Source organism: Hetaerina americana, unplaced genomic scaffold, assembly GCF_022747635.1.
Source record: "Hetaerina americana unplaced genomic scaffold, ioHetAmer1.1.p SCAF_59, whole genome shotgun sequence".
NCBI classification, from domain to species: Eukaryota; Metazoa; Arthropoda; class Insecta; order Odonata; family Calopterygidae; genus Hetaerina; species Hetaerina americana.
In genome coordinates, this window is record NW_027287194.1 from 2,194,424 (window position 1) to 2,203,223 (window position 8,800).

The window sequence follows — 8,800 nt, forward strand, 5'->3', positions numbered from 1 at the left end:
GAAGATACCGCGATTACGCGGATGCCGAATCTTCAAGGATACGATGGGGTGGAGCGTGAGCTGAGCACAGAGGAGGGGGAAGGCGAAGACGGATTTACCTTGGTTTCTTCCAAGAGGAAGAAAAGGAAACCGCTTCTGACGAACGACGCAGCCGTCCCGGAAGCCACACCGGCACGGGCACCTAAGACGCTGCGACCACCGCCTATCGTCGTCTATGGGGTCACCGACGTCCAGGGACTGATTGACCAGCTGTAGGGCGACATAGGTGATGCTTTCGGCTTGGAGGTTCGAAGAGCTTCCATCCGGATATTCACCTCCAACAGAGAGGGGCATGAAAAGGCACTCTCCTTGCTGTAGAGCAAGGAAATCCAGCACCACTCGCAGCCCATTGAAAGGGGACTAGGGATGAAGCTGTTCATCAAGGGCATCTCGCGATGGATAGCAGTCGATAAGGTATCCGAGGGACTCAGATCCCTCGGATACGAAATTCGCACCGTACGTCGCCTTACGGTCACGGAGGACGGAAAAACGGTCCCCATAGATCGCCACGTAGTGAACGTGGTAAAGACTCCATCGGCCATCGCCCCCGGGGACATCCGCCAGCTCTGCCACTGCTACGTCACTGTGGAGCGTTACCGTGGAGACAGAGGTCCACTCCAGTGCAGCAACTGCATGCGGTTTGGACACATCGGCATAGCTTGCTGGTGTGCGAAACGCTGCATGCGCTGTGCTGGTGCACACGCAGTGGAGGAATGCTCTCGAGGAAGGGGAGATGAGGCCATCTGTGCGAACTGCGGAGGACCTCATGCGGCCGTCTCTCGCCGGTGTCCCGCCTTTCAGGAGGCGGATCGGCGACAACACGCTAACGCACGGAAGCCAGCACCAGGGAAGCAGGATCCCAAGAAACTGGCAGCGGAACCGGGACGAAAACCATCCCGACAAGTCGATCACGCTACAACCTACGGAGCAATCCTCAAGGGCCCTTCTCAGGACCAGGTTCAGCCTGTCTCCAAAGAAGAGGGGAAAATGAAGGTGGAGATCATAGATCCACCCAGGGATGCTGAGGCGGTCCGAGAACCGCCACCAGGGCCAGCCTTAGGAGAGGGCAACACGGGAAACTTGTCACCCCTCGACAGCCTCCCTCCAAAGGAAGCGACCCTTCCTTTTACTTCCGAATGGAAGAAGAAGAAAAAGAAGCAGAAGAAGAAATCCCCGATCACCGCCGGGGAAGAAGGAACAGCCATTATGAAGCCAACCCAGAGGGCGCTTGGGAACACCCTCAGAACGGCAAGTGAAGAAGGCGAAAAACCAAAGCAGCAACAGGAATAACGGAGAGAGGGGACATCGACTGATAAGTCTCCAGTTTCCGCAGAGTCCTCGCTGACACCAGGCGGAGAGGACCAGGAATTATGGCAGACCATTGCCGTTATTGCATGCACCTAAAGAAACTCGTCACCTGGACGCAGGGCAAACTTCTCCTCTCACTCCTGGAGGAGCTGGTGCGCATCAGGATCGGAAATTCAACCAACCATGGCTGAACGACCCGGTTTGCTTGCGCAATGGAACGCCAACGGAATTCTTCGCTGACGCGAGGAATTACGGGCGTTCCTCCAGGAGTCATAGTCGCAGCTGTCAATGAGGCGCACCTTCGGCCAACGGACGCCTGGAGGTTACCTGGCTGGATCATCTATAGGGCGGACAGGGATCCCAGGCGACAACGACTTAGGGCATCCGGAGGTTTGGCCATCCTCGTCCACAGGTCCACCGAGCACCGAGCATGCAGAGAGATTTCTCACCCGCATGCGGAGACTGTTCCGGTGGACATACGGACAAGAGGAGGATGGCTCCGGGTCTCATCTCTGTATTTCCCACCCGGGAAACCTTGGGATACGGATCTCATCCAGTACCTTACGGGGGACAGCGGACCATTGGTCATCTTGGGGGACCCAAGCATCCTACTTGGAATTCTCGGTCCTCGAACCCGAGAGGAGAATCCCTGTGTCAGCTAGCAGATGCAAAAGGCCATCTTAGGACCGGCGATACCCACGCACGAACAAGGGGACGTTTTAGACATTGCGATTGCTCACAATGTAAGAACGTCCCTGAGTTTGTACACGTGCATGGAACTGTCGTCGGACCACAACCCGATCATCCTGGCAGTGGGGAGCCGAATCCCAGTGCTATCCTCCACCCGACGATTTGATCTGTCGTCGGCCGACTGGAGCAGTTTCCGCAACGTCATCGCTGAGGAGCTGCCAAGAGAGCCACTTGAGCCGACTTCACCGGAGATGGCCGATCAAATGGTCAGCCACCTCACAGTAGACGGCGCAATGAAGGCCTCGATACCGCTAAAGGAACAATGGATCTCGTACCTTCGGGTTCCACTTCCAGCGGCGGTTAGAGGCCTCATTGCGTGGCGAAACAGCGTGCGGCGCCAATGGCAGAAATATCGTACAGCGGACGTGAAAAGGCAGCTCTCAGAGCTTAACGTTGCGGTACAGGATGCCCTCCGGGAGGTCCATTCGGACCACTGGGAGGCGCACCTGCGGGAGGAGCTCCTTTCGGAAGACGGCAACGAGGACGTGCCGTCGGTGTGGAATATATGCCTGGGGCTGCGGGCTCCTCAAAGACTGGACCCGATTATTACCGACGGAGACAGGGAGGCACGATCTCCCATGGAGAAGGCGGAACTGCTCGCTGATCACTTGGCCCGCAGGTTTTCACCCAATCCTGGGAGTTCCGCTTCTGCCAAGATTGAAGAAGAAATCGGGGCGTCGGAAAGAGCCGGAGACGCCGATCTGGAAGGCGCCTCGGAAATTCCGAGATTCGACGAGAAGGACGTCATATGGGCAATACGTCAGCTCCGCACGAGGAAAGCCCCCGGAAGCGACAACAGTCCCAATGTGGTCATCCGGGAGCTTCCAAAGGCGGCGGGGAAGTACTTGACAACGCTCCTGTGTCAGGATTTCCTACTTCCCGACCTTTTGGAGAAGAGCGAGAATCGTCCGCCTGCCGAAGTCGCAGAAATTGGAGGTGGGTCCCGGGGAATTCTGGCCTATCTCCTTGCTCGACGGCTTCGGTAAGATATTCGAGCGACTGCTGTAACGGCCGCTGGCTGATTTCGTCCGGGAGAATAACAACCTCCCGGAGGAGCAGTTTGGTTTCCGTGCGCAGCATTCCACAGTCCATCAGCTGTTACGAACGGCGGATTTCATCACGGACAGCTTCAACAGGAATAGGCGGTTGGTGGGGCCTTCTTCGACGTCAGTAAGGCGTCCGATCGCGTCTGCCATCCGGCTCTCCTGTTGAAAATGAGATGACTCCTTTTCCCACCTTGGATTTTACGGATGGTTCACTCCTACTTGAGAGACGGGACATTCACCGTGCAATGGCTCGGGGCGAATTCAGGGGTGCGTCGGATTTCCGCCGGCGTGCCCCAGGGATCAGTCCTTGGGCCACTGCTTTACAATATCTGCTCCCACGACATTCCAACTCGTCGTGAGAACCTCTAGATCCTGTCTCTCTATGCCGACGATACGGCCCTCCTGTGCTGTTCCTAGCAGAAGGTGACCGCGGTGCGAAGACTGAAGAGCGCTGTGGCGGATCTCCTAGAATGGTACAGCCGATGGCGCTTTGCTGTTAACGCACAGAAGATGAAGGCGATCATCTTCCATCCGGGAAATAGTCGGCCGCCAAGAGTGAACCTAACTGTGAACGGAGTCGTCCTACCGTGGGAATCCGAAGTTACCTACCTCGGAGTGCTGATGGACCGGAAACTCCTTTGGAACGCCCGAGCGCTTCGCGTATGTAAACAGGCATTAGCAGCACTTAGTCGGCTCTAGCCGATTATCCGCCCGCCGGTCCTGAGGATGGACACGAAGCGTAGACTGTACCAAGCGTTCGTGCTGCCTGTCTTCACGTACGCTGCTCCGGTATGGTCAGGAGTATCGCGAACGAATCTTGCTCAAATTCAGGTGGAGCAGAATCCTGCTCTCCATGACATCATGGCACGCGGTCGTTACGCCGCGTTTCCGAGATGCACGAGGACGGAAAGCTGGAAACCCTGGACGTCCTTCTGCCTAGAATCTCTGGAAAACTCTTCAGAAACGCGGTAGAAGCGGAAGTAAAAGTACGAGGGTCATCCGGAAAGTAGTACCCGTTCGTGCCGCATGAAGTGCTGACGACGCGAGTAGCCGCTGGACGAGGTCAGATAGCTTCAGTGGCTTGTCTGCCTTCTCTGAGCCAAGTTGCGTGACGCTAGCATTGCCTGTGTTGTTTCTGTGATTGTTTACAATGTTTAAAAAAATTGAGAACGCCGCCAGTTGTGAAGTGAGGGCAGTGATTAAATTCCTCAATGCAAGAAACGTTCGCCCATGTGATATTCATCGCCAATTAAAGGAGGTGTATGGAGACAATGTAATGGACGAGTCGTCTGTTCGGCGGTGGTGTCGCAACTTCAACATGGGGAGGGGGAACACACACGACGATGAGCGTTCGGGGAGACCGTCTGTCATTACAGACCAACTGGTGAGCTCAGTTGACGAATTCGTGAGGAACGATCGGCGCGTCACAATTGATGACATCTGTGAGCATTTTCCCAATGTTTCTCGTAGTAGTTGGAACGGAAAGTTGGCTCACGGGAGATATAGCAAACAATGAGGTATTTCCAAACGGTTTCACAATTTACAGAAGGGACAAACCAAATAGATTGGCAGTATTCATTACAGTAAAGTCACATCTTAGTAGCCAACGATATGAATGCGACGTAAATGACATAGAAAGCGTTTGGTGCAACATTAAGGACTATAATGGCAGAAGCCTATTCGTGTGTTCATTTAATAGACCCCCAGCTTCTAACACAGATGTCCTACACAAGCTCGACGAACAAATATCCACTCTCAGCAGCAGACATAGCAACAGTATTATCATAATCGCTGGTGACACAAATCTACCGTCAATTGACTGGGACAACTACTGCGTAGGAAAATCTGCCAAAAACCGAGATTCATGCCAAGAGCTCCTTCATATATTCACAAAACACTCCTTAGAACACATTGTTCAAAATCACCAACACAGGACCAAAGCATACTAGATATCTCTGCGACTTCTATGCCCGAAATCATTGCTAACATGGAAATAATAGACGGAATCAGTGACCATAAGGCTATTCTTGTAGAGTTAAAAACTAAGTTCGTCATAATAAACAAAGATAAGCGTAAAATATACGTATACAACAAGACAAATTTTAACGTACTACGAGAATATTTAAAAATAAAATTACCAGAATACAAGACAAAAACACTGACAACCAATACAGAGAACATTTAGAATTATTTCTTAAATATTTTACGCGATGGAATGAAGACGTACATCCCGTCCAAACTCAAATGCGACAGTAAGGAACCTAGATGGTACAACGGGGAAGTCAGATCGGCATTAAGAAGGCAAAGAAAGCTACAGTCAAATTTCAAAAAGAGTTTAAAAAGTGACGATATAGTTTATATGAATAAATCCAAACAGCAACTAAAAGAATTTCGTAGTAAGACGAAAAGTATTATGCGCACAGCACTACACTCTTTTAAATCTAAAATGCTTAGCGAATATCTTGAGGAAAATCCAAAGTCATTCTGGTTCTATGTTAGGGAAATACAGGGTAAAAGTCCAACTGTTCATTCTTTGAAGACGGAAAATGGAGAAATCATTACAGATAGCGTGATAAAGGCAAATATTTCAAACCATTTTTTTCCAGAGCGTCTACAATAAAAACACAAACGCACCAAACGATCCTCCACACCCACCCGAGGAACACATGAGCGATATAACACCGACCAAGAAGGGAATAAAACATCTGCTCCGTAGCATCAAAGCTAACAAAGCACCTGGTCTGGAAGAAATACCTGCTAGAACATTGAAGATATTAGCTGAAGACATTTCCCCGTCTTTAGAAACTGTCTTTCTGAAATCGTTGGAAGGACCTCGCGACTGGATGTTAGCTCGTATAAAATCCTCCTTCTATAAAGGCGGCGATAGAGATAAACCAACCAATTTCCGACCCATTTCTTCAGCATTAGTATCTTGCAAAATATTAGAACACATTATTGCCAGTAGCATTATGAGATTTCTTGATATTAAGAAGACACTAATCCACAACCAGCACGGATTTAGGAAAAGCAGATCTTGCGAAACACAACTTGGTCTCTTCATTCACGATATACTTAGATCGGGAGAAAACAACACAAAAGTCGATGCAGTATTCCTGGATTTCAAAAAAGCCTTCGATGAATTCCCACACAGTAAATATTTACACAAAATTAAATGCTATGGTATCAATGAGAAAATAATAAATTGGATCAGAGAGAAACAAGTAGTAGTCATAGATGGGTTGTGCTCAACGGATAGAGATGTAACTTCGAGTGTCCCTCAGGGAAGTGTAATAAAGCCGCTTCTGTTCTTAATATACATTAATGACGTAAGCTCTCACGTTGGTAGCAATCTCAGATTATTTGCTGCCGACACGGTGGTATACGGTGAAATAAGATGCCACCTAGATCACGAGCTACTCTCTAGAGACTAGGTCTACCTACGCAGCCATTTAGCATGTTTAAAGATGGATGATGCAATTCCGAAACGACAGTTTCCTTTGGAAGGATTTGAATAATATTTTCTTTGGTGATCCTGAAGGGTGATGCTCTTTTTTACGAAGAACAGGGGCTGAAAAAATTAAATATTTAACCTTGCGTAAGTGTTCTCCAGCCAAGAAATACCCTCTTCAAGGGCAAGTAGTTTAATGGAACGCACCCTCCCCCGGAAAGACGTGCGTAATTTAAGGACAGCCCCTATATCTACGAGGTCGCCACGAAGGCAGGGAGAGTTTGGTCACCGGCCATCAAAAAGTAATGGTTGACTGGTTATTAATGGTATCCGGGAAGTTCAATTTGTCGTAATTTATGTTTACTTATGTCACGGTCTCCGATTGTTTGAGTGAAATAATGATCCTTTGTATGGGTAGGTTGTCTACGCGATTCCCCTTGTCTTTTACCATTGCAGTCTTGCCAACAAACTTATTACGGCGCTAGGATTATTGTCTCCCATTGTCATCGTTAAAATCTAATGGTTTAGTACTTTTATCGTTAGCTTCCAAAAGTCATGCATGTGATTTTTCGAACCGATTTTAAGGTTATTTTTATCTATCTAAAAGCTTATAAATCTTGCCTGATCTATTCGTGATTCAGGAGGCTCCCATCCTAACGCCTTCAAAACTACCGTGACGTTGACTCGATTCTCGTGGTAATTTTTAACAATCATAGTGGATTTTCTCTGTTAATTTATCAGTTCCATAACTAATTTTTTTCCCATGTATCCCAAATAATTTCCACGCATTCCAAACGTGACCTTACCTAAAGTAACAATTATCTCTTACTTTTCCATTGCATTTTCCCACAACTCTTCTAATGATTCCTAGCCTCTTTACATCGAAACATATACATCCACACAATACCCTGCAAGCCGTCGTAAGGACGTGTGGCAGAGGGTGATAACTTGCCAGCCATTCAACATGTATTCCCTCTATTTGCTCACGCATCAGGCATCTCGCGAACCTCAAAAAACCCGCGTGGAAAGGGGGCGACCGAACACCAATCATGCAATATTCCTACATATGTTGCGAGTGTTTAATGGTTGGGAGGTATTCCTTTGCCTACACAAGTAGGACAAGAAAATATATTCAAAGAGGGCAGGGTCACACATGCAATCCAGACACTTATTACTGGTTAGTATTGTACACATTCCAGGTGGACAATTCACAAATACGATAGACAATATGTATGCATTCACCTACGCCCCACCTGGCCTAAGGGCGCACGGCGGGGGGCGTAAGGACTGCAGACTTGGAGAGTGTTTTGTGGCAATTTAATCCTCTATACCCATGTTTTCGACAGTGCGTACCTATTACTCTCTCAAGTGTTCCCCCTTTAATTTTTGTCGCGAATAGTGCGCGAGGAAAACGAATACTTTAATCTATCAGTTCGATAGTCTCTCTAATTCTGCGAAAATTGTCGGCCCTGTCTATTTAATTAGGGGGCGTAATTGTAATCTTCAATGTCGGATGCAAAACCAAACGCTTTACATCTTCGTAGTAAGTGCGATCTAGCCCTGAGTCTTCTCATATCTAAAGGTTCCCACCCCAGAACCTCTATTAAGTGTCTAACGTAAATCCTGACCTGCGTATTCTTCTAATATGTGGGCTCCATCAAAGGTTTTAATGTCAATGCCACAACAACGTGTGTGACCTGTTCTGAAATGCTGAACTCGGCATTATCTATTTTATAATATATGCCTTGTTTATCTTTCCCTGGGGACGTGGTATTCCAGTGGGCAGAGCGTCGGACCACTTGGAAGAGTTCGATTCCCCGTGAAACCTCTGGACATCCTCAGCTTCACGAGAGCCGTGAGGGATTTTCCGCGTGCCACATCGTCCCGGAAAACCACAGGCGGAACATGGATACCCATCTTCTTTCATTTTATTTCGAAGTGAATTCTTTCTCGAAAATGGTTCACAAACACAAGCGCAAACTCGTGCATGCCCAAGGCGAGAGGGTGGGCCGTAGGGTGTCCCCGCTTCGAGACAGCCTCCGCCCCTTCGCTGATCGCCTCCATTGGCCCTTATTTGCTTTGGTCGAGCCAGGTCTGGCGAACGTGCTGAAAAAGGGAAGAAGCACACAGAGAAGAATGAAAAACTGTACTTTTCCCTTAGCGTGCCCTCGAAACGCAAATCAGGGCCACAGGGTCTGAAGGCCTTGCG

At 48.9% G+C, this 8,800-nt stretch overlaps 1 long non-coding RNA gene across 1 annotated transcript in view; it reads left to right on the top strand.

Annotated features, from left to right (window-relative positions):
• Positions 1-8,422, top strand: part of LOC139694890 (uncharacterized) — a 165,709-nt gene extending 157,287 nt beyond the window's left edge. Inside the window, exon 3 of the long non-coding RNA XR_011702239.1 lies at positions 8,371-8,422. This is a non-coding gene — a long non-coding RNA (uncharacterized lncRNA). The remainder of the gene's footprint in view (positions 1-8,370) is intronic.
• Positions 8,423-8,800: the final 378 nt, after the last annotated feature.